This window comes from Piliocolobus tephrosceles, chromosome 15 (assembly GCF_002776525.5).
Source record: "Piliocolobus tephrosceles isolate RC106 chromosome 15, ASM277652v3, whole genome shotgun sequence".
Taxonomy (NCBI): domain Eukaryota; kingdom Metazoa; phylum Chordata; class Mammalia; order Primates; family Cercopithecidae; genus Piliocolobus; species Piliocolobus tephrosceles.
Window position 1 is genome coordinate 37,848,895 of NC_045448.1, and position 25,315 is coordinate 37,874,209.

Genomic DNA, 25,315 nt, shown 5'->3' on the forward strand with positions numbered 1-25,315 from the left:
TCACAGCTGAAGAAAATGATGTTTTCAACACCCAGGATTGAGGCATTGTATTAGGCTGTTCTGGTGTTGCTATAAAGAAATATCTGAGGCTGGGTAATTTATAAAGAAAAAAGGTTTACTTGGCTCACACTTCTGCAGGCTGTACAAGCACGGCTCCAGCGTCCACCTCCATCTATGGCCTCAGGAAGCTTACAATCATGGGAAAGGGAAGGGAAGCCAGCATGTCACATGGTGAGAGTAGGAGCAAGAGAGGGGAGGTGCCACACTTTTAAACAACCAGATCTTGTGTGAACTACCAGAGCAAGAACTCACTCATCACCAAGGGGATAGCTTCTAAGCCATTCTTGAGAGATCTACCCCCATGATCCAAACACCTCCCACCAGGCTCCACCTCCAACATTGAAAATCACATTTCAGCCTGAGATTTGGAGGGCACAAACATCCAAACCATATCAGGCATTCTATAATAAAAGAAGTCTGTGTCTGCTGTCCAGCTGAAATGCCTCATAATAAGGAGAAGGGTTCCAACAGTCATCAAAGATGCCAAATTGCAAGCAGCAAGTAGATAATAGGACTCAGGTTGTTTGGTTTTCTTGGCTATATCTTTCATTCGACTTCCACCTGTCTCACTGTTGGCTACCAGTGGGACTACCAGAAATCACAGGAGTGCATCATCCCTGGCAAGGCAGAAGCAAAAAGAGATGAAGGGGACATAAGACTTGAAGCAGTAGTTGGTTCTTTGGAAAAACAAGTATCTTGTGATAACTTCATTCCAAGCATTAACATATCTTGTGCCAAAAAATGCAAAATGCCAAAGTGAAAGAAAAGCACTAGACTTCTTATGGGTCTCATCCAAGAGCCCTCTTAAACCTCATTCAAATGCAGTTGTTTCCCTTATGAACTCCAAATGTGTTCAGTGTTCCTCCCTGCCCATGGAAGAGTGCTCAGGTTTCTTTCAGGCTGTGATCCAAGCTTGCAAAGAGCCAATGTCGGGGGTGCTGACTTAGAATACCCCATTCTCTGGTCTAGCCACCCCCATGAGATGGCATTTTTGCATGAACAACATGAGGATCCAATGGCTTTCTTCGGGGGGCATTTCAGAAAGGCTACAGTTGCTGTAGGAGGCACTGTGCATTCAAGTTAATAAAATCTCTCCATCATGCCTTAAGGAAGATAATATATCTGCCCGAAGTATTGTGTAGTTGTGTTAGTACAGCTTCTCTGGGAAACAGACTCTGGGGGTGGAGATAGGAGTGTAAGAAATTTATTGGGAAGTGAAGTCTGTGAAAGATAAATGGAGAGAGAGTAGCATGGGGCAGAGAAAGTCTTGAGATTGTGATGAATATCTGATACCTGAAATACAAGGGAAGAGGAAGCAAAATGGGGCAAGGAAAACCTCAGCTCAACCCAAGGGAAACTCTGGAACACAGATTGTCACTAGAAGAGTTCCACACTGGGCAGAAATGGACACACCCTAGTGCCCCCATCAAGCTCAGTCATTGCCTGGGAGCTGCAGCAGAGCATGGAATCAGTTCCAATGCCCAGGATGCAATCTGAAGGCACTGCCGATGGAGGCTGTCCACTAACTGCACTTTGTACAGCTGAGCATCAAATTCTTTTTTCTTTTAATATAGAAATGGGGTCTCGCTATGTTGCCTAGGCTGGTCTCAAACTCCTGGGTTCAAGCGATCATCAGCAACTGTTCATTAATGTTTTATTATGTATCAGGCTCTATGCTTGATCTATACCTACAAAGAGTTCACAGTTTAAAAATCAAGTAATTAAAACAATACATGATAAGAACTAACAGAAATGCATGTGAATTATTGCAGAAGTTCAGGGGAAGGAACAAGAAAAATATGAAATGATTTAAGTATTTGTTTTACCCTTGAATAAGGGCCCTGTCAATCTACTTCATATCACACCAACTCGAGTATGTGTGTTGCTCAACTGAGCTTCCAAAGTGGGTTGGTAGAGTTAGGCAGCTGATTATTAGTAACCTTCTCTGGAGCAGAAAGTTGAAAAGGAGGTCAAGGTCTCAGTTTCTAAATTTAGACCACACTGCGATTCAAACCAGTCCATTTTTAGAAAATGAAGCACCTACCCCACGTCAACCAAACTGGACTTCAACTCCAAGTGGAGAATGTCAGGCAGATTTCAGCTATGGAAATGGAAAGGTTATGAGCTCCTAGATAATTTTGCTACTCAAAAGGCTAGGAGATGGCTTTTTCCCATTGGGATTTCTTTTGGTAGCATAGACTTGATGACCAGGAGTGTAAATGATGATCAGAGAGTTCAGGTGTTCAACCAACCCCTGATGTGCATGGCTCTAGGGTAAGGATCTATGGCAGATATTGGGGAATGGAGTGGGGTGCAAAACATGTTCCCTACCATATTAAGGAGCAGATAGTAGCAGGTTTTGAAAATTCTGCTAGCTCCCATGGAGCTCTCCTTGGTTCTATGACTGTCTTCAGTCTTTTCTGATATATCTGATCATGACAACCTCAGACTGTTTGAGTCTGCATCTTGCCTGGGCCTTGACTATTACTCTGAGCTCTACTGCCCCCAGACTGCCTAACTGTTCAGTTTCTAGCTTGTTACTGCTATGACCCTCACTGGCTTAAGACTGTATTGCCTTAAGATTACCTGAAGCCATTTTGTCCACGTGACCTAAGGGGTGGAATTCCCATTGTCCTCACAGGCGTAGAATGGGATCAGGTCGAGTCCTCATACCATCCATATTGATGTGTAATTATCTGCAGTGGCTCAAAAATCAGTGTCATTCTCTGAAGACCTGTCATGCATGTCTTGAGATGTTTTTATAATCACAGGGAAAGTAGGTCCATCCTATGTAAGTTAATACAAAACCAACTTCCAAGTGCACAGTGACTTAGAGTCTTAATGCAGAAAAATATATTCAAAAATGTATTATCGTTCATTGTCAAAGCTTACCCTTTGTTTCCCTGTAATGAAGAGGGGTGATAGGAATTCTGTTATGTTTTCTTTATTCTTCTCCTTTTTAGCCCATGGTTTTTATGTTTTAGTTACAAATCATCCCATTGGTAAAAGAGGCTCTATTATGAACCACATGCTTCATCAAAAGTAAACCTCACATTCTTTTCTAATTGTTGCACCCTGACAGGGCAGGGAAGATAGTTTTGTTTTTATAGTGAAGTCACAGACATAAATCTCCCAGGGATTAAGGCCCTTGCAGCAATCCAGCATGCTCACATCATCATGAGGGGTGCTTCAGGTTCATTTCTTTCTGGGAAGGAGAGAGAGACAGACACAGAGAGAATGAGAGAGAGAAGAAAGAAAGAAAAAAAGATGGGGTGGGGAGAGATTTCTTTTAGAAAAGTCAAATTCTGGAGGAGAGCAGAGCATTTGTCAGCCCCCAGCTCAATGTTGACCACTCTACTGGGGGCCATAAGTTACAGGTCTTAACCTAACCTTGCATCTAAACCAGGCAAACTTCTTCAATTTTTTTTTCTTTTGTTCTCCTTAGAATCTAATCATGGTATTTCCTCCTTCTCCCTCTCCCTGTCTCCTCTGCTTAATTTTTTGGTGGTTTGTTTTAACTTGCAGTCCACAGTGATAGGGGAGAAAGAGCACTGATCTTGGAGTTAGAAAGAAGCAGGTTCAAATCCTTTTTCCTCTGCTTTCTAGCTCTGTACTCTGTGGTGCTTGTTCTGAGCCTGTTTCCACAGCTGTTGCAGAGGAATCGTAATTTTACAAGATTATTGGGGGAACCAAATGACATAACATAAATAGGTGTCTGGCACAGAGGCCCTGAATAAAATCCACCGGTTTCCACTGCCCTGACTAAATGGTCCCCTGAAACAGGACTCACGACCAGCAGTCCACTCCAAGAGCTGACCTCCCCAAAGCGAGGATAGCTGATTTGGAAACAGAAGTCAGCTGCCATGATCAGCTATGAAGGTCCAAGCTTAAGATGAAAACTCCTCAGCTTGACTGCAAAAATCAGCAGCCATGTACCTCTCAACTGAATCCAAGCTAAAGGCTTCTGCAGAAATGAAAGAATCCATTTGTTCTTCCCTTGCTCCTCTCCCTGTATTTGAAGGGCCTGACATTGTCCCAGGGAAATCAAATTAGAAAAATCAGTTTACATGAGTGATTAGTTTTATCAAAATATTTTCCTTTAGCCTACTGAACCGCCATACTCTCCATCCCTATCCTCTCTGCCTCTACGCTTCAGCCTCTTCACTTCCTGCCAAAATCATTGTTGCTAAAAACAATCACGTTTAAAATGGCCTAAAGGATTGTTAAATGAGATGAACTGGTTGCATCATTCAAATGAAGACTAGAAATCCCAAGAACGGCCTCTGCAGGGATGAATCATGTGGAAACTCCTCAGCCTGTGGTTCCAGGGCTCCCACATTTGGCCCTCACTCAGTTTCCATTTTCAGCTTTAGCTGGGTTCTAGCGTGAACCTCATCCCAAGGAGGTTGGCCTCCCCAGCTCTCCCTCCCTGCCCTTACTCCTCCCTCTCAGCCCCAGTTGGAATTTCTCCTCTTTAACTTTCCCCACACGATTCCCACCCACCCCTCCAGGCCCATCGCAAGCTCTCTCCATTGCCCCGCCTTCCTGTAGGCTTGCGGCACATACAAGCTTCAGATTCAGAGGGGTTTAGGTTCAAATCCCCTCTCTGCCACTTATGAATAAAACTTTGAGCAACTCACTCACACTTTCCTTGCCTCAGATTGCACATCTGCAAAGTGGGGATAACAACACCTCACTGTGTTGCTGGAAAGATTAAATGAGAGACCGTAGAGCACAGAGGCTGCAAGTAGTAATCAATAAATAAGGGCCATTATTATTATCCTCTCAAAATATCCACCACACTTCTAACTTATTTGTCAACTAATGTCAGTGCTCTACCACTTGACCATAGTATATTTTGTTCATGGCCAACTGTGGAGATTTTGTGAAAACTTTTATCTTGGAAGAATTTCTCATGGAGGAATATGTAAACCTTATGAGAAAAATTGGATTAGGAAAACTGGGTTCATGCATAAATCTATAAAATTCATGGTAAATAAGATTATATTCATTAAAGTAAGTCAGTAAAGGCAGAACATTAAACAATGAGACTATAGTAATGTTTTATGCATATCAAGTTAGTGATGACTGATTTCCATTCACCGTTTCTTGCTTACCAGAAACTTTTCTGGGACTCTCTGGCTATGCAGTGTTAAAATGATGCCTATATATTCAGTTTGTTCTGTAACAGATAATGCCTACTTGAAGAGGCACCCTGTCTGTGCCTGTTTCTCCACCCAAACATGTCATGCATTTTTGACTTGATGATTTGGAGCTATTGATTCCAGGTCTGCCTTCCAATTATTCTTTCCCCAGTCTGTTTTACACCATCTCAGCACCCTTGAAGAAACTGACCCATGCCTGCCTATTGACCATGGGGGATCAGAATTATCCTTCCTCCCTTCCATCTTTCTTTCCTCTGCTTCCCCAAAGAGCACCCAGTGTTTGGAAGAAGAGTGAAGTCAGTTTTCACTGAAGGGCTTCAGTCTTGTTTTCAAAGCTTACCCACCCAAGGAGAGGAAATCAAGCATTGTGGACCCAGTCTAGCTCCTCTTTCCTTTACAATGCACACAAAAGGTGAGACCTCACTGCCCAGGCCTTCTGAGGGTGTTCCTTGCGAATATGCCCTTTCTTCTTCACCCACCCTTCTTTCTCTTCCCCTCCTTCTACCCTCTGTCTTTTCCCCCCATGTCCCCCTTTGCCATTTTAATACCTCTCCTTTCCCCATTTTTTCCCAGGGAACATTTTTCTTCCTACAAAAATAATTTGACTCCGGCCGGGCGCGGTGGCCCAAGCCTGTAATCCCAGCATTTTGGGAGGCCGAGACGGGCAGATCACGAGGTCAGGAGATCGAGACCATCCTGGCTAACACAGTGAAACCCCGTCTCTACTAAAAAATACAAAAAAACTAGCCGGGCGAGGTGGCGGGCGCCTGTAGTCCCAGCTACTCGGGAGGCTGAGGCAGGAGAATGGCGTAAACCCGGGAGGCGGAGCTTGCAGTGAGCCGAGATCCAGCCACTGCACTCCAGCCTGGGCGACAGAGCGAGACTCCGTCTCAAAAAAAAAAAAAAAAAAATAATAATAATAATAATTTGACTCCAGGCCCTAAGATTCTTCTAGTGATTGGGCGTGATTGGGCAGCTTTGGCTGTGTCAGGCATTCCAGGATGCCTCTGGCTTTCTTCCCCAGTGACTGCAGACTCCTGGGATGGGGGGGAGAAGAGGGGTCTAGTCTTCTCAATGGGGAAGAGGTGAAGGAACTTCTACTCTGAACTGAGATTTACTCTCCCAAATTCCTGAAATTAAACACACCTCACCTTAGGGATTTGTTTCTCTTCAAAGACTCCCAATTGGGCTCAATTTATTGTACTTCTAGTAACATAACATAGCTCATTCTCGTGAGAACCTACAGCCCTGACATTGTGCCATTAAAAAGATTTCTTTTAAAAGGTGAATAATATATGGCTGGGCCCGGTGGCTCATGCCTGTAATCCCAGCACTTTGGGAAGCAGAGGCAGGCAGATCACGAGGTCAGGAGTTTGAGATCAGCCTGACCAATATGGTGAAACCCCATCTCTACTAAAAATACAAAAAAAATTAGCCGGGCGTGGTGGCATGCGCCTGTAATCCCAGCTACCCTGGGGGCTGAGGCAGAAGAATCACTTGAACCTGGGAGGTGGAGGTTGCAGTGAGCTGAGATAGTGCCATCGCACTCCAGCCTGGGCGACAGGGTGAGACTCCATCTCAAGAAAACAAAGGTGAACATACAAGGTGCCATGCTTAGATTGCTTCTCCCTAAACGCTAGGTTTTTAAAAATATTTTTTCTATATTTTTTATATTTTCTATATATTTTTTCTATAACTACAGAGGTGTGGAAAGGTGGCAAGCAGGAAAAAAGCCTCAGTTTACCCTGCTATGCTTACAACCCTAACAAACCTAACTACTACATTCCCTATTAGAAGCTAAATCTTGGAACTGCTCAAAAGAAACATGGAAATGAAAGTGAATTCATATAGGCCAAGACATCTCATTAGGGAAGAAAAAAGGCTATTATAATAATCTCTAATTTATTTATCTAACAGAGAACACTCTACTGTATTTTGATACTTGGCTATTGAATATAATGCTGTCCTATTCCATATATATATAAATATATATATATATATATATAAATATATATATATATAAATATATATATATATATTTCCCAAATATCTATGAGTGTGTGTGTATGTGTGTATCTCCATATAAAATTGTTCTATATTTATATTCCTTTTGCTCCTAGATGACAAAGTTCTTATGGGCAGAGACCACATCATACATTTCTTTTGTACCCCCATTGGCCACTTCCTCTCAAAAAAGTATATTTTGAGAGCTGATTCTGCACCAGTGGATTTGAGAGGTGTCTCTGAGCTCTGTTATCCTGACAATAGCTGCTTGAACCAGGGGTCAGCACCCAGCCCCCAAACAGCCATCTATCTATAGGTTGGCCAGCATCACAGAAAAGTTGGTTTCATGAGACAGCTTTGCTGTCTGGGTGGTGATGGATCAAAAGATCACCTTGTTTCTTAAAGAGAGTTTAAACAATAGATATAGGATCTTGTCATTAAGTGTTTTCTGATATGAAAATACTCCCTTGGGTAATTGGTGGTAGTAGGGGAAAGAGAAATTGACTCATAAAAACAGACTCACACATCTAAAAGAATAGCCACTAATGTTGCTGTGTTACTGACCTTTCTGCCCAATGACCAAAACTAACATTGTTTGCTACAGGATATTCTAGTGGCCACAAGGCTTAGCAGGGCAGCTGCTGGGACAGTTTTGCCAATTCCTGTCTTTCTCATGTGTCATTTTGTTGAACATCCTTTATTGGAGTTGATTGGAATGTTTCTGTTTCTTGCATTCCGAAGGAACTAACTGATACGGTGCCCAGTGCTAGGAGATATAGAAGAGCTTGTGGTCTCTATTCAAAGAGACAGATTTATGAGTGGAAATGTCATTAAGTGGAGTGTTTTAATTTTCTGTGGCTGCTGTAGCAAATTACCACAAACTTGGTGACTTAAACCAGTGCAAATTTATTCTCTTACAGTTCTGGAGGTCAGAAATCTCAGAGCAGTTTCTCTGGGCTAAAGTCAAAGTATTAGGGCTGATTTACTCTGAAGATTCTAGAGGAGAATCCATTTCCTTGCCTTTTCTAGCCTCTGAAGGAAGGTTGCCTGCTTTCCTTGGCCTGTGACCTTTTCCCTGCATCACTCCAACCTTTCGTTTCCATCATCACATCTCCTACTTCTGTGTGACATGGGCTTCTCCTGTGTTCCTCTTATAAGGACCACTGTGATGACATTGGGCCCACCAAAATAATCCAGAAGAATCTTCCCAGGTCAATCAATGTCCTTAACTTGGTTGCATCTACACAGACCCCTTTGCCACATCAGGCAACATTGAGAGGTTCTGGGGATAAGAACATGGACATCTTGGGGGATATTACTCAGCTTATTTCAGGGAGCACATCCTGTGAATGATATAAACAGAGGGCTGGGGAGTCTCCACGAGGGGCAACTGTACCAGGGGAGAGAAGGTCAAACACATAAATATGTTCTCAACAAAGCCTCTTTAAATCATAAAAAGTTTTCCTCTCCCCCTACTCTCTTGTATGTCTATCCTTTCAGGATTCCAAGAGAGATACCAGTGTAAAGATTTGCCAAATACATCACTCAACATTCCGCATCCCATCTTGATCAAAGTTAATGAACTTGCCCCTTTCTCAAAATAGAACTTGGAAAATTGTCCCACTAAGTCCACTTCCCCCAAACAAGGGAGTGCAATGATGTAGAACAGGAGTCATAAATGGGAGCAAGATTGCTTTGCTAAGAGATGACAGGAGTTGAGATGGGCAGAGACACAAGGTGGTGTTTCTTCAACAAACTCCCAGGTGTGTGGGTTCCTGACTATGAGTGAAGGACTGTGATTTGAATCAGAGCTGGGGTGTGTATCTGAAAAAAATGGTGAGGCATTTATCACTTAGATTTGGGGGAGGAGTTTAAAATACAATAACTAGATAGTCGTTAAAAATTATTCCAGACACCCAAAACTTGACATGGGGGAGTTCTATTAGGAAAAAAGGTTTTATTTACTGGAAAATGGGGAGGTTAATTAAGAAGTAAGAGTGTTCATAAGTAGGATGTTCAGAGGAGGTGGTGATGTTGTCCTTGTCATTAAATGTTTTCTGATATGAAAATACTCCCTTGGTACTTATGAAGAAGGCTGATTTTCATTAGACATTCACTTATTCATTATAAAATAAAAGCATGTGTGTATGTGTGTGTGCATGCACGTGTATTTCCAACCAAAAGTCAGGAGTGTGGACTATATTATGTAGAATCCAGGGATTCAGAGGCCTGATTATGAATGGATAGTTACATGGATAGATTAATGATGGATGGATGGAAGAAGCATTGATCATCTGTCATGACTGGTGCCTCTAGCTCTAAAATGTCTGACTTTGAATCCAGAGGAAGAAGTGGGTTCACTGGCTTAGGAGAGTATCCTTTAAAACTTTTGCCAAAAACATTTGCAGTCACTTTTGGTTTATCTCTGCTGGTTGGATTTAGTTTTCCTGAAGCCATTTGGGGCAGAGCCATCCGTGACTTATGCTTAGGGCAGTGGAATGTGGCTTTTTCTTCCCTTTCACCAAGGAGCTCTCAAGCTGCCTCTTTGCTTCCTTCTCTACCTATCTACATGGATTTCAAGCTTATCTGGATACTTGTTGTGAATACTCATGAGGGCCCATTTCACCGCATTGCTCCACAAAAGAGTTCCTGGATTTCATTTTCTGGAATAATTTAGCAGACTTCAGGATGAATCAAAAGAAGCTAGTCCCTGAAAAATGTCTACCAACCTCTTAGTTTAATCACCACTTACGCTTTAAGGGTATGTTGTAACACAGCTGGCATAGACAGCCTCTCTCCTGCTCTCCTGGCTCTATGGGCTTTCCTTCGGCCCAGCCCACCTGTCCAGGTTCACCTCCTGCCCCATTCCCACTTTGCAGCCTACACTGAAGCCAAATCAAACTATTCACATTTGCCCCTGTGCTCTGGACTATGTCGAGTACCCTGTGACTTTACTCATGTAGCTGGAGGGTTCTTTCCTCTTCCTCCACGTCTCCCCATGTTCCCTTCTCTTTCCCCATCAATCTTGAAAGACTCTCAAATCCAAAATATTCTGCTCTAAAAAAGTTTTCATTGACTCTTTTCCTCCACCTCCACCCACTACCAAGTACTCTCTCCTATACATACTTCTATTAGAGCAATGATAACACTGCAAATAAATTCACAAGAAGGAAAAAAATCTCAAGCCAATTAGCAAGTGACTAGAGTCTGAGGGAAGTCCACAGTGGAGATGAGTAAGAGGCCTTGTAATGCAGAAGAGCCAAACAGGGATTAAGGGATAATGCTGTAAAAAGGCAAAATAAATAACCAGGGCAGGCTCTGTTGAATCTTACAGAGATGCCCTTCTAGGTTAAACATTTTCAAAGTACAGACATGCAATGCTTAACAAGGAGGATATGTTCTGAGAAATGCATTGTTAGATGATTTAATCATTGTGTAAACACCATAGAGGGTACTTAAACATGTATTGAATGTACTGAATACTGTAGGCAGTTGTAATGCAATGATAAGCATTCATGTATCTAAACATGGAAGAGTACAGTAAAAATACAGTATTTTTTACTGGGACAAACTTCCAATATGCAGTCTGTTGACCAAAATGGTGTTATGTGGCTAATGAATGCCCACTTAACTGGAAAATACAAATATTCCAGGACTGAAAAAACTGTGTCTCTGAGAACCTCTCTCCCTCCTCTACCATATATAGATTCTCAGGGATGTACTCAGAGCTTTGGCTAAGGAAAGGGGTGCTTACCAGGGCAGTCACATGCATCCTGTGACATTGGTCACAACCAGTTCCCTTGTTCCCAAAGATTTCAGAAGGATATTGGCATTGTGGCAAAACAGCTGCAATGCCAATGCTCCCACCAGGCATGTCAAGCTGAGGAAAGGGGACACTTCAGCCTAGTCCAGGAGACCATGGGGTGTTATTTCCTGGCTTGTTCTTAATTGCTCAGCTGAAGGTAGTGCAATCTCCTGTAATAGACACTGATTACTTGTGGTGACCTAATATCTGTGAACCCCCTCCTTATCTTTTTCTTTTGTGTAACAGCTTTATTGAGATTTAATTCACATACCCTACAATTCACCCATATAAAGTGTACAATGCAATGGCTTTTAGTATATTCACAAAATTTTGCAACCATTACCTCAATCAATATTTTCATTAACCCAAAAGGAAACCTTGGCCCATTAGTCATCATCTCCCAAATCTCCCACCACTGTCCAGTCCTAGGCAAATAATGTGGTTTGGCTGTGTCCCCGCCCAAATCTCATCTTGAATTCCAACATGTTGTGGGAGGGACCCGGTGGGAGGTGACTGAACCATGGGGGCAGATCTTTCCCATGCTGTTCTCATGATAGTGAATAAGTCTCATGAGATCTGATGGTTTTAAAAATGGGAGTTTCTCTGCACAAGCTCTCTCTTTTTGCCTACCGCCATCCATGTAAGATGTGACTTGCTCCTCCTTGCCTTCCGCCATGATTGCGAGGCCTCCCCAGCCACGTGGAACTGAGTCCAATTAAACTCTTTCTTTTGTAAATTGCCCAGTCTCAGGTATGTCTTTGTCAGGAGTGTGAAAATGGACTAATACAGCAACCATCTGTTAATTAATCTTCTGTCTCTATATGTTTTCCTATTACAGATTGTTAAAGGCTGAATTGTGTCCTCCTGATATTCATATGTTGTGGTTCTAACTCACAGTTCTTCAGAATGTGACGGTATTTGAAGACAGGGTCTTGAAAGAGGTAATTAAGTAACAGTGAGGTCACCAAAGTAGGCTCTAATCCAATGCAACTCATTCCTTAAAAGAACAGATTAGGCACAGGCACAGAGAGAGGACCATGTGAAGACATAGGGAGAAGATGGCCATCCCTAAGCCAAGAAGAGCAGCTTCAGAATGAAACCACCCCTGCTGATACCTTGATCTCAGATTTCTAGCTTCCAGAACTGTGAGAAAATCCATCTCTGTTGTTTAAGCCATCAAGTCTATGGTACTTTGTTGTGGCAGCCCTAGAAAATGAATACATTTCATATAAATAAAATCATACAATATCTGGTCCATTGTGATGGGCTTCTTTTACCTACCATAATGTTTTCCAGGTTCACCTATATTGTAGCATATATCAGTACTTCATTCCTTTTATGACCAAATAATCTTCCTTTGTATAGATATACACATTTTGTTGATCCATTCATTAGTTAGCTGAGGGACATTTGGATTGTTTACATTTTTTGGCTATTTTGAATAATGTTGCTATGAATATTGATGTAAAAGGTTTTGTGTGGACTTACATTTTCAATTCTCTTGACTATATATCTAGGAGTGCAATTGCTGGCTGACAGGTAACTCTATGCTTCACCTTTTGCAGAACTGCCAGATTGTTGTCCAAAGTGGCTGCATCACATTACATTTCCAGCAATTCATGAGAGTTCCACTTTTTCCACATCTTCACCAACACTTGCTGTTATCTGGCTTCTTTATTATAGCCATCTTAGTGCATTCATAATAGTATCTCAATGCAGTTTTGATTTGCATTTCCCTGATGGTTAATGATGTTAAGCATCTTTCAGGTGTTTTTGGCCATTTGTATATCTTTTCTTGGAGAAATGTATATTTTGATCTTTTCTTACTTTTAATTCAGTTATTTTTCTTTTCATTATTGAGTTGTAAGATTCCTCTACAGGCAAGAAATGCAAGACCCTTATCATATATATAATTTTCAAAGCTTTTCTTCCATTCTGGGAGTTGTCTTCATTTTCTTCATGGTGTTCTTTGAAACATAAATGGTTTTAATTTTAATGATATATTCTCTACCTTTTAGTAACATCCCACATGATAAGTTGCACCTGCCCAAGGTAGAAGCTAGAAATCTTCCATACCAACACTCCTTTGTAGCTAGGATAACCTAGATTCCACCAATCAGATCTACCCATGATAGTCTTAGATTTTGGAAATGAGCAACCCAAGGAATTGGCTGCATGGAGAGGAATTGATATGATGGAGCCCTCTAGATCTTCAAGATCAGAATTGGGAGAAGCTGTTGGTATCCATCCTGGTTTCCTCATTGGTACAAAGCAATAGTGGCAAAGGAAAATTTGCTCAAGAAGCTCCTGTGGTGTTTCCAGGAATTGTTCCTGAATGGCTCAGAGCCTACTGTCTGCCCCTCCTTGATTTTCTGTAATCTACCTAATATTCTTAAATAAACCCCCTTCCTGATTAAACTAATCAGAATGGATTCTGTTGTTGGCAACTCAGAACCTTGACCATTAAATACCCAGTCTTATCAGAATAAGGGAATTCTAGGACTTCAGGAACTATAGACCTTGCTACTTCAGCAAAAGTAAACTGCTTTATGTCCTTTAAAAAGTGACCTAACCCTTATATGTTATCAAGTAGGCCCCATTTTCCTATAATTGTACTTTTAAAAACTTTTCACAAGGTACTTAAGAAAAATATAATCCTTAATATAAATTCAAAATAACCTGGCAAAGACTTTCAAACTACATAGTTTTCCTTGATGGCAGGTGATATGGTTTGGCTGTGTCCCCACCCAAATCTCATCTTGAATTCCCATGTGTTGTGGGAGCGACCTGGTGGGAGGTAATTGAATCACAGAGGGCAGGTCTTTCCTGTGCTATTCTCCTGATAGTGATTAAGTCTCACGAGATCTGATGATTATATAAGGGGGAGTTTCTCCTGCACAAGCTCTTTTTGCCTGCTGGCATCTATGTAAGATGTGGCTTGCTCTTCCTTGTCTTCTGCCATGATTGTGAGGCCTCCCCAGCCCCATGAAACTGTGAGTCCAATTAAACCTCTTGTAAATTGCCCAGTCTCAGGTAGGTCTCTAATCAGCAGCATGAAAACGGACTAACACAGTAGATTTCCAGGAGTGAAGTGAATCTGCTTGCTTTATCCACACACTTAACTTACTTCATGATCAGTGGTCTGAATTTGCAGGTGGTTGCACAGATGAGCCCAGATGTTGAAACAGAACACAGGTGCTAGCCACATGGAAATTAGCTATGAACATTGGTCTTACTGGTTTTGTGCTTAAGTTGCTCCACAATAATCAATAAATGAGAAGGACCTTTCCTCTGAAGGAGAATGAACAACAAATTGGGGAAAAGGAAAGATAATCATGCTTCCTTAAGAGCTGCTAAACCAGGCCGGGCATGGTGGCTCAAGCCTGTAATCCCAGCACTTTGGGAGGCGGAGACGGGCGGATCACTAGGTCAGGAGATCGAGACCATCCTGGCTAACACGGTGAAACCCCATCTCTACTAAAAAATACAAAAAACTAGCCGGGCGAGGTGGCAGGCGCCTGTAGTCCCAGCTACTCGGGAGGCTGAGGCAGGAGAATGGCGTAAACCCAGGAGGCGGAGCTTGCAGTGAGCTGAGATCAGGCCACTGCACTCCAGCCTGGGCGACAGAGAGAGACTCCGTCTCAAACAAACAAACAAAAAAGAGTTGCTAAACCAATAGCAACTAGAATTAAGAATGAGAGATACTCTCTCCTTGATTCAGGGCCCCATCTGGATTCCTAAGCCAGTTCTACATGCAAAGTTCTGAGAGTCACTTACAGTGAATTCATGACTTCTTAAAAGTTTATTTCAGCCTAGCTATACTGTTCCAAATTTACCTGATATTTTTCCAATACTGTATTGAATTGATTAATTGGACTTACATAAGGGAAGACACATTATTGGGCAACGGCATGTTCAAAAAAGCAAGACATTAAGGAGCTTAAGAAATATTTTTGCAAACTCAAGGCCACCAATGCTTATTCCAAACTTTAAATCTTTAGAGATCAAAAGTCCTGCTAGAGGATAAAGCATACCAAAGTCATAGAGAAACGTTAGTTTTGGCAAGATGAGCAAAGAGAAGTGGAAAGAAACGAAGCAAACAAAATACGAAGAGGAAATTCTACCTTGACTCTCTTCACAGAATTTTTATTTAAAAATAGCAAACAATCAGTCAGCCGTCTTTTCATATCATCAAAAAAATAAAATAAAATAACTAAAAGAAAGATACTGGAAATGAGCGACCCCTGCAGGCTCTGCTCTTTCAACATGTGAAACTCTGAGGTTAAAAGGTTTTATGGAATTTAATCCCTTTGGAAATTAAGAGAAGGGCCAAAGTCATGTTATCAACCTCAGGAGTTGGCTGGTTGGTTGTCTCATTCTAAATAAGAAATCCACTCTCCCTTCATATATATGGATATTCCATTAGGTCACACCCCATCCCTAGAACATAACAATTCAATCCAGTGGCCTTTAATAAAGGTACCAAGTCCAACACTCCAACAAGAGAGTTAAGAAGTCATTCAGCTGTGTTTGTCTAACAGAAATAGCAGAAATACAGTTCAAATCCTTTCCAAAAGTTGTCAATTTAGTTGACTTTAAAAATGAAACCCTATTGGTCTATAGAACAATAATGCTATTTGCAAAGTTTAATCCAGTATAAGAACATTTCTTCCTTCCCTAAGACGTAAGTGCTCAGCAATGATAAACACATGGGGATAGAGTAGAAACCTCCCCCTTTTCATGCCTCTCCACTTCAAATTTACTGGTCTCAGAACTAGTAAACTCAAATCCACAGTGATAATTCTTTTTTCTAGCAGAACTCATGTGAGTAGGGTGAATAATGGAAATTATGTTTCATAGCAAAAGCTCCACAAATCAGCCCTGTACAGCCAGTGTAAGCCCAACTGCAACATTTGGCCTGTACTCAAAGAAAGAACAAAATACAACTGTAGCCCATACGTGGGTACACCTGAATTTATGGCTCATTTCTCTGCTTGCTCCATGCTCCATGGGACAGATCTGAGTAAGTTTCATTTTCATTGAAAGAAACCCAACTCCAGGCCACAAAAATCAATAAGAGCCCTGTACTCAGTTTGGCTGCAAAGCTAGAAAACAAGGTGAGAAATGATCCCTATGTTAATAAAAGGAAATAGAATACATATACATACACTCACCCACATACAGGTGATTGAACTCACTTCCAGATGGGCTGCCAGAGGAAGCTTATTGTAACCAAGCTGGCAGAGGGCACAGAAAGTGATTAGCTGTCAGAAACATAACAATGAGGCCCTCTCTCCCCACCCAAAAATATGAAGAAAGACCAGCAACATTAATGGGAGTGAGATCTGATTGTATCACTAAGGGCAGCAATTTCTATCTTTTGCTGAGGTCTGAGTGACTTGGTAAGTCATTAAAAAAAAAGAAAAAGAAAAAAAATATATATATATTAGACTTAGACTTAGGGGGTACAAGTGCCATTTTGTTACGTGGATATGTTGCATGGTGGTGAAGTCTGGACTTTTAGCACAACCAACATCTGAATAGTGTATATTGTACCCATTAAGTAATTTCTCATCCCTCACCCCCTCCCATGCTCTCACCCTTCCGAATCTCTAGTATCTGTTATTCTACTCTCTATGTCCATGTGTACACATTATTTGGATACCACTTATAAATGAAAATATGTGGTATTTGTCTTTCTGTGTCTTAATTGGTTCGCTTAGGACTTAGGATAATGGCCTCCAGTTCCATCCACGTTGTTGCAAAAGACATGATTTCATTCTTTTTTATGGCTGAGTAGTATTCCATAGTGTGTATATATATATCACATTTTCTACATCCAATCATCCATTGATGGACACTTAGGTTGATTCCATCTCTTTGTTATTGTGAATAGTGCTGTGGTAAACATGGAAGTGCAGGTATTTTTTTGGATATAATGATTTCTTTTCCTTTGGGTAGATACCCAGTACTGGGACTGCTAGATTGAATGTTTCTTCGAGAAATATCCATATTGTTTTCCATGGAAGTTGTACTAATTTACATTTTCCCCAAACAGGGTAGCACAAGGGAGAGGGTAAGAAAAGATTATTAAAATTTTAATGTGTTATCAGTGAAGGGAGAACCCCCTGTCCTAAGGACTCAAATCTGGGTTTTTTCTCTGGAGAGTATCTCAGAAGTCTTCTAGAAAATCTAGGTGGTATGTGTGTAAGTGCATGTGGGGCAGGGTGTGTGGATGTTTACTGTGAATATCCCAGGGAGTTAAGCCTGCCATTGAGGAATATTTCACTCTCGGAAAACAAGCACAAAGCGATCCTCACTTTATATCCAATTTGCCTTGTGGATTATCAATGTTAATAGAGTAATCTCTATTCACATGCGCAAAGAAAAACCTTGTTCTGGGTACCGTATAAATAGTCTTATAAAGAGAATTTCCAGGAGCCCAGACTAAATCCTTCATATCTGTCCCCATAGATTTAAACAAATAAGCCTTCATCCACATGCCAATATCTCACGGGAGCAGTTCTGAGCAGAGCTGACTTCTGGTTTCCCTCCTCTGGAAAACTCTAGGAATCCACAGAGGGGGTCATTTTGACCTTCTGTGGTCCCCAGAAAGCTGCTGAGGGTGACTTTTCAGTCTGAAGTGTGAAGGCAGAGAAAGTAGGAGCAGAGCTCTTACCACAATAGGCACAGTATTAAACTCTCAACATTTATCATCTTCATAAGTGTTGAAGAAAATTCAGTTATTTTTCATATTTTGTAGATGAGAAAACAGACGCTAAGAGGGCAGTGGCTTGCCCAAGCCTGTGTAGCTTAGGCATCTGCTGCTGAGCCCCTGTTCTTAAACACATAGTTCTCTGCCTTAGGAAGGGTTTCCATGGACAACCTTGTTCTTTGCAATTCTTGTGCTAGGTAACTGACATCTCTAAAATGACCAATTCCATACAGCAAAAACTTTAGCAAGATGTGTGATGTAGCTTGCTCAGAATTGGCAAGGCCTTTCTTTCTTCATGCTATTCCTGACATATATATTCCCAACACACATGTTCCTGTCAATATACTCCTGATACATATAATGTAGCAGAATTATTTTTCCTGCCTAACTGACCACCTGCTACCCAAAGGTTGTTTATACGGACCTCTACTTCTACCTCTGCGACATGGTGGTAACAGCACAGACTTTCAAGGTGGTTCTGAGTGTGAATCCTGCCCACTGACGTATTATCTTGAGTTCAAGATGTAATAGGACCAAGGCCCAGCCAGCACTGGGGCACAGGGCATGAGAGTGCAGTTCAGGTCTGTGAGGCTGCAGACAAAGCAGTGCATCCTAGTGCAGAGCTGGCTCACCCTGAGGTGTGACTGTGTGAAAACTAAAAGCCACAAGCCAATCATTGTAGGCCAGGCCATGGAGGATGTGATGTCCTCTAAGCTGAACCTGTGGAGTGTCATGGTCCCCTGAATACTGCTGTGAAAGCATCCTGCACCACCAGCCCCTGGGATCACTGCCAGAGAAGAGGCCTCTTCCCCCACGCTCTTCAGCAGCAGTTCCAGCGTGGAGCTTTGCCTCCCATTCCCCCTACCTCCCACGGGCATCATCCCTTTATTGCCCATGTCCACGAGGTGACTTACTCCAGAACCTCCTCTACTCCCACCATCCTGTGCTGGGGCTGAGTGAGGGAATTAGAAGTGCTTTAATGAAAAGAGACCTGGATGCAATTCTGGTTCTGAAGAATTCCAAAACTGGGGCAAGATGGTGTGCTTGTACCTAAGGGTGCTGGAGAACCAGGGAACTGGACTCTGCCTGCTTCTGTGCCTTGGGCTCAGGCTTCCCCAGGGCACCGTGTACTCAGCCATCAGTACCCATCTGTTGTGATGAGTGTTCTGAGATCAGCCTGCACTGGACATTTGCAAGCATCTGGATCCCTGGACTGCTAATAGAAAGAGGTTGGTCTTTTGAAGAAGGTTCCATTTGACTTCTGGACTCCTGGCTATTTTCAGAAAGTGTGTTTTCTAGAACTTCATTCTAGGGATTGAAGGAAACAGACTACCTCAGTTTTAAAACCTGCTTAATTAACATGCTCTAAATCCGGAAATGATTCAAATGTTTGTCAGTTGGTGACTGGATAAACACACTGTGGGATATCCATACAATGAGATACTTACCAATATAAAGGAATGAACTATTTTTATTATACATAATAGCATGAACAAATCTCAAAATAACGGTGAGTGAAGAAGTCAGATGAAAAAGGGGCCATACTGCATGATTCCGTTCATATAAAAATTTAGAAAATACAGCCTATAGTGACAGAAAGCATTTGAGTGGTTGTCTGAGGTTGAGGGTATGGGTCAGGGAGAGGTGAGAGGGATCAAAAAGGGGCATCAGGAAACCTTTGGGGTGATTGATATGTTCATTTTTGATTGTGGTGATGGTTTAATTGGTATATACATATGTAAAATCAAATTGTACATGTTGAACATATGTAATCTATTGTACATCAATAACATGTCAATAAACCTGCAAAAAATATGCACAATATACAAGATACTTAGCAGTGTGCCTGGCATGCAGTCTGTGCTTGGTAAATAGGAGCTATGTTGCCATTTTCACACTTGGCTTCACTGTCACCTACTTTAATGAGAACAGGAGCTAAAGCATGGAGACCCCAATCCTACCATGTGTCTCAAATGGACTCTGCCCAAAAGCTGAGGGAAGCTCTGTGTGCATCAGAACTAGAGCCAGTATGGAAAGAGATTCAGAAATTGGTTTAGGAACATCTTCCAACCAAAGTGACACTTCCTAAAAAAACATGTTATAATATCAGTGTTATTAGGAGGAAAAAACCTTCTTGAAGTGTATTTCTGATAATGCCTATAATTCTGAAAGCACATTTTGGCCTGCTTTCTTACCTTGTCTAGACTGAAGAATTGTTTCAATTTAGTATCAATCAGCCCCTTGATTCTAAAATGCCATTGCCCAGGTGTAGACAGCTCACCCCATGGCATGAGGACTCTTCCTCGTGCATTTCTGCAACCCCAGGCTCTAGGTTTGGTTGAGTACTGCAATCAAGCTTCCCCCACAGTCTGAGTTCATCTCTGCTGAGTTCAACAAACATTCATTCCAAGGAATATCCACTCTCCTTCATAAACATTGAAAATTTCAGAATCTCCCCTGGCCATCCTGTCATTGTTCATATGTGAATTAGGTGATTGCTTCTTTGGAGGGTTTGAGAGACTCCAGGAAGACCACCTTGATATGACAAAATTCCCACTGTACCCCCAGTGATTCCTTTTTCAATTAAATATTAACTTTAAAAAACACAAGCATGCCTTGGGTAAAGGAGGTAAATAGTGAGTAAATAGTTTATTTCTAGAGAGGAAAAAAGGGAGAATAATAATATTGGATCAAAGGATAAAACATCAACAATGGGGCATTTTTCTGAAAGATAAGTCTCACCAACTTTACCATTTGGGAGCCAGTGCCTCCCACTTCCTCTCGAAGACCTGGCATTGGTAGCCTTTGCATTTGTGTCAGCAAAACCCAGGGAGGGTGTTTCAGCCTGCTCTGAGGATCAGGCACCCAACACTCTTAAAAATTCTGTTGACAATGCCCTGTATAGAAAGGGAAATTTCAGCTGCTATTTTAATTAGGTGAAAGCCAATTTGAGACTTCACTAATTTGACACTTTCTGATTTTCTTGGCCCCTGAATTTAGTCTCTTGGTTAAAGAACAAACTATGTTTGGTTGGTTGGTTTGGTTTTTTGTGATTTTGTTACTTTTCTGAGCCTCTATCTATCTGCCCTCTAATCACACAAGAGCTGTAATGTTTAATGTAGTTTCATACGGAAGTATCATAAAACTGATTACAGAAGGTAGAGTTATAAAAACTGAAACCTGAAACAGTGAGGAGGCCAGTGCCTGGGTTCATGGGGTCAGGCCAGAGAGATGGGAATCCACTGGCTTGTTGGCCTCTGACGGCAATGTTGCTTTTTCCTCTAGGCCCGGCGCCTGACTCAGGGACTTCACCTACAACTGCATGTCACACTTGGAATCAGTGCCTATTCAGACTCCAGGAAGTCTTAGATGAGGATGAGGGATTGACCTGTCTCCAGGAAAGGCCATACCACGTACACCTCTGTTCGGGGCTTCTGGTGATTCAGGAGGCCAGAGATGTAGGGGTTTGTACCCACCTCAGAAATAACACAGGAGAAGGCCAGAGGTCAGGGAAAAGCGTGTACACAGAAGCAGCCCCAAATCCCACGTTAGTCAGGTGATTGATGGCTGACTCTGGGCAAAAGGGCGAAGCCAGCAAAATGCAACTTTTATTCTACAAACATTCATTTAGCAACTATTGTACACCAAGCGCTATAATAATCTGTGGAAAAATATTGGCGAACAGGAAACAAGAACTTACTGTTCAGTGGGAGACAGAGACTTAACTCAAATATCAGACTCTAAGCAAGTGGTCTCCCTGCCGTGAAGGCCCCCCTTCTCCCTGTGATCAGACCTCTGAGCACATTTTTGTTCTTTAAGGATAGCGTCCTGTTTCTCCCAAATGCATTTTTCTCTGGCATCCCTATTCCTTCAGTACTTTAAAATACTCAGTTTCTCCCTTTCCCTCCCTGGTCGACTGTTACTTGCCTGTCTCAGACTCCCTGACCCCTCCCTCACCCTTTCCTAACCTCAGTGCCACCGGATTGTCCTCCTTCTCCTGTTTTGCAGCCCAGCCCGGGTCAGGGCGGGGGACTGGAGGAGCCCAGGGCGCTGCAGCAGAGGAAAGAAAAGACAACGATGACCCTCAGCTGGTCAGTCTGGTCACTGGGTTCGCTGCCGCCATGGCAATGAGACAGACGCCACTCACCTGCTCTGGCCACGAGTGGCCCGTGGTTGATTTGGCCTTCGGTGGCATCACGTCTTATGGGTATTTCTTAATCAGCGTTTGCAAAGATGGTAAACCTATGCTATGCCAGGGAGATACAGGAGACTGAATTGGAACATTTTGGGGTCATAAAGGTGCTGTTTGGGGTACAACACTGAATGTCACCAAAACAGCTACAGTAGCTGCGGATTTCACAGCCAAAGTGTGGGATGCTGTCTCAAGAGATGAATTGATGACCCTGGCTCATAAATACATTGTCAAATACATAAATATCCTGTGTATTTCACGCAGGATAGTAATTATTTGTTAACTGGGGGACAGGATAAACTGTTATGCATGTATGACTTGAACAAACCCGAAGCAAGACCTAAGGAAATGAGTGGTCACACTTCTGGTATAAAAAAGGCTCCTATGGTACAGGGAGGATAAACAGATTCTTTCTGCTGATGACAAAACTGCTTGACTTTGGGATCATGCTACTATGACAGAAGTGAAATCTCTACATTTTAATATGTCTGTTAGTGACATAAAAATATATTCCTGAAATTTTGGTTATAACTTATGGACAATCTATTGCTTTTCATAGTGCAGTAAGTTTGAACCCAATTAAATCCTTTGAAGCTCCTGCAACCATCAATTCTGCATCTCTTCATCCTGAGAAAGAATTTCTTGTTGCAGGTGGTGAAATTTTTAAACTTTGTAAGTATGATTATAACCGTGGAGAAGAATTCGAATCCTACAAGGGACGCTTTGGTCCTATTCACTATGTGAGATTTAGTCCTGATGGAGAACACTATGCCAGTGGTTCTGAAGATGGAACATTGAGACTAGGGCACACTGTGGTAGGAAAAACTTATGGCCTTTGGAATGTGCGCTTCCTGAAGAAAAGAGTGGTGAGCTGGCAGAGCCAAAGATGGGTTTTCCAGAGACAACAGAAGAGGAGCGAGAAGAAACTGCTTCAGAGAATTCTGATTACATCTATTCTTCAACTCCTAATGTTAAGGCCTGAGGGTCAATCATATGACGCAGTTAGTATCCAACTTATGGACTAAAACGAGCAAGCAGAGAAAAGCATCAGCCTTCCAGAGTTACTCTCTGCTTAAGGCAGAAAGAACAGTAAATAATGGGGAAAATAAATCAGCTCCAGTGCTGGAACAATTAACTTGGTGTTACCTTTAAGTCAAAACTCAAGAGTATCAGATGAAGAGAGGTGGAGTTATCCTCTTGTAGTACAGTGGCCTGTTATCTTTTTAATGACTATATACAAGCCAACATCCAATTTCTCTTATTACAGTTAGGGTTCTTGTCACTGTTTATGTTATTATGGAGAAGAAAAATATATTGGCTTATTTTTCTGACTGTTTTCCTTAAAGCAGAATGCTTGTTTTAAATTTTATTTTTTGCTTTAGTTGTAAAGAAGAGGGAATACATGATAAAGTAACTGGTTTGATTTCTCTTTCATTGTACAATGCTTCTGAACATCTAATTGTTTTTAGTTGTCTAAATAAAATGCCTGTAAAACAAACAAACAAACAAAAATCTCCATTTACTGGGGAAAAGAAATCTATTGATTGATCACTCACCAATCCCATGTTACTTTTTTTCAAAGACATTTGCTTTTTAAGAAGGTCACCAGGAGAACAGCACCTTATTCCAAAGAGTCATACCTCTCGGGTAGCAGAATTTCTGTCACAGGGAGAAAATGGAAAAAATATATACATTTTTAAAATAGTGACAGTATTTTAATATCCCTTTCTATGGATGTAATATCACTTAATTTCATAACAATCACCTGAAGTAGCTACTGATATCACATAGATAAGGATATAAAACTCAGAAAATTCTGGTGTTTTACACAAGATCAACAGCCAAAAATAACAAAGTGAGACATGGACCAGATTCTCTGTTTCCCAAGCAGGGGTCTTTCCACTGTACCACACACGCTTCCCTTGGCCACCCCTTCATTCACATCTTCAGGTTATCAGCTGGCTTGAATTAGGGTGGACGTGGACTCCAGTGGAATAGCGATTTTTTATGGGACTTTCCTTAATTCAAACAGATACCTTGGGAATTACTTTTAGTTTTCCTAGGTGATCTGCCAAAAGTATTTCTCCTTCTATTTCCCTCTGAACCTAGCTAACTTAAGCTCCCATCTTAAATTTTGAGGTGTCAGAGAGGAAGGGGATAGAGGCTTATGGAAACAGGTCGATGCCCCCAGAGTCCTTGGGCATTGTTTATGGATTGGCCTGTCCTCTCACCTTCCACCAACAGAAGAATCAGCCTCTGTTGTTAAGAACCTCCCTACCACCCCTCTGGTGGCCTTGGCCCAGCCCTGGCCATAAAAAGGGATTTCATATCATTAGCGACTTCCCCTTCACAGTTCATTAGCATGAAATGTCTTGGCAGCTGAAATGACAAAGGGGACTCCCTCCTCACCAGTGATTTCATGGGGAGAGACAGAAAATATTGCATCCTAAAAGCAGCCATCAGGCAGCTATCTCTGCTGCAGCCATCGGGCAGCTGTATCTGCTGCTTTTTTTGTGGCTGTGACTCAATAGCAAGTTGAGATGCTGGAAAATGCTTGTAGCAGTCATCATCTGGCAACCAGATGGCAAGCTGGATTTAACTCTACATGGTAGATATAGTGGATAAACTAGTTGAGTCTGGAAACCTAACTTTGTTCACATTACTAGAAAGCTCTGCTACCAAGGCTAAGCTGGACATGTGGGGTAAGCTGAGGCACTCCAGATGGTCCCAAGGAGTTGTGATGTGTGTGCACATGTATAGACACACATATAAATATATACACACATACATACACGTACACACACAGTCATCCCCGGTATACGAGGGGTATTGGTTCCAGACACCAGTGTATACCAAAATCCCCACATGCTCAAGTCCCACAGTAGGCCCTACAGAACTGTGTATATGAAAAGTCGGCCCTCCCTATACCCAGGTTTTGCATCCCTCAATCTGCATTTGCTTGAAAAAAATCCACCTATAAGTGGACCTGCATAGCTCAAACCTGTGTGTGTAGTTCAACAGTTAACTATATACTTATATACATATAAAAATGTATAAATGCATTCACTTTTTACTCAATATTTGTTGTCTCCCTCTCAAAGAAAATGGAAGATATAGTTGTGTTAGCCCCCTGAGCAAGTTGCAGTTGAGGTCAGACCATGACGTTCAAATATCTTTTCTAGAATAACTGAATATGGTTTCATGAGTTGCAGCCAGAAAAAATAGAAGTTGAGAACAATAGTCCCCAAGGCTATTTCAAATGTGCACTTCTTTAAAGAACAAACAGAATAAGTGACACTGTTAACCGAGTCTCACCATTGACACCAAAGATGACACTCATAGCTCATGCTGTATGTTTGAAAATACCAGCATTG

At 41.8% G+C, this 25,315-nt stretch overlaps 1 long non-coding RNA gene and 1 pseudogene across 3 annotated transcripts in view; one reads left to right on the forward strand and one right to left on the reverse strand.

Moving 5' to 3' along the window:
• The window catches only part of LOC111545375, a 37,219-nt gene that overhangs the window by 3,019 nt on the left and 8,885 nt on the right, over positions 1–25,315 (reverse strand). The window contains exons 3-4 of one of the 2 annotated variants that reach the window (XR_002732423.2): positions 23,498–23,600; positions 11,780–12,240 (exon numbers count right to left, since the gene is read on the reverse strand). This is a non-coding gene — a long non-coding RNA (uncharacterized LOC111545375). Of the gene's footprint in view, positions 1–11,779; positions 12,241–23,497; positions 23,601–25,315 lie in introns of those variants that run through there. The other variant, XR_002732424.2, reaches the window with a different exon arrangement.
• Positions 21,837–23,441, forward strand: LOC111545374 (annotated as a pseudogene). The gene has a single exon (XR_003309551.2). The product of XR_003309551.2 is annotated as a serine-threonine kinase receptor-associated protein pseudogene (transcript).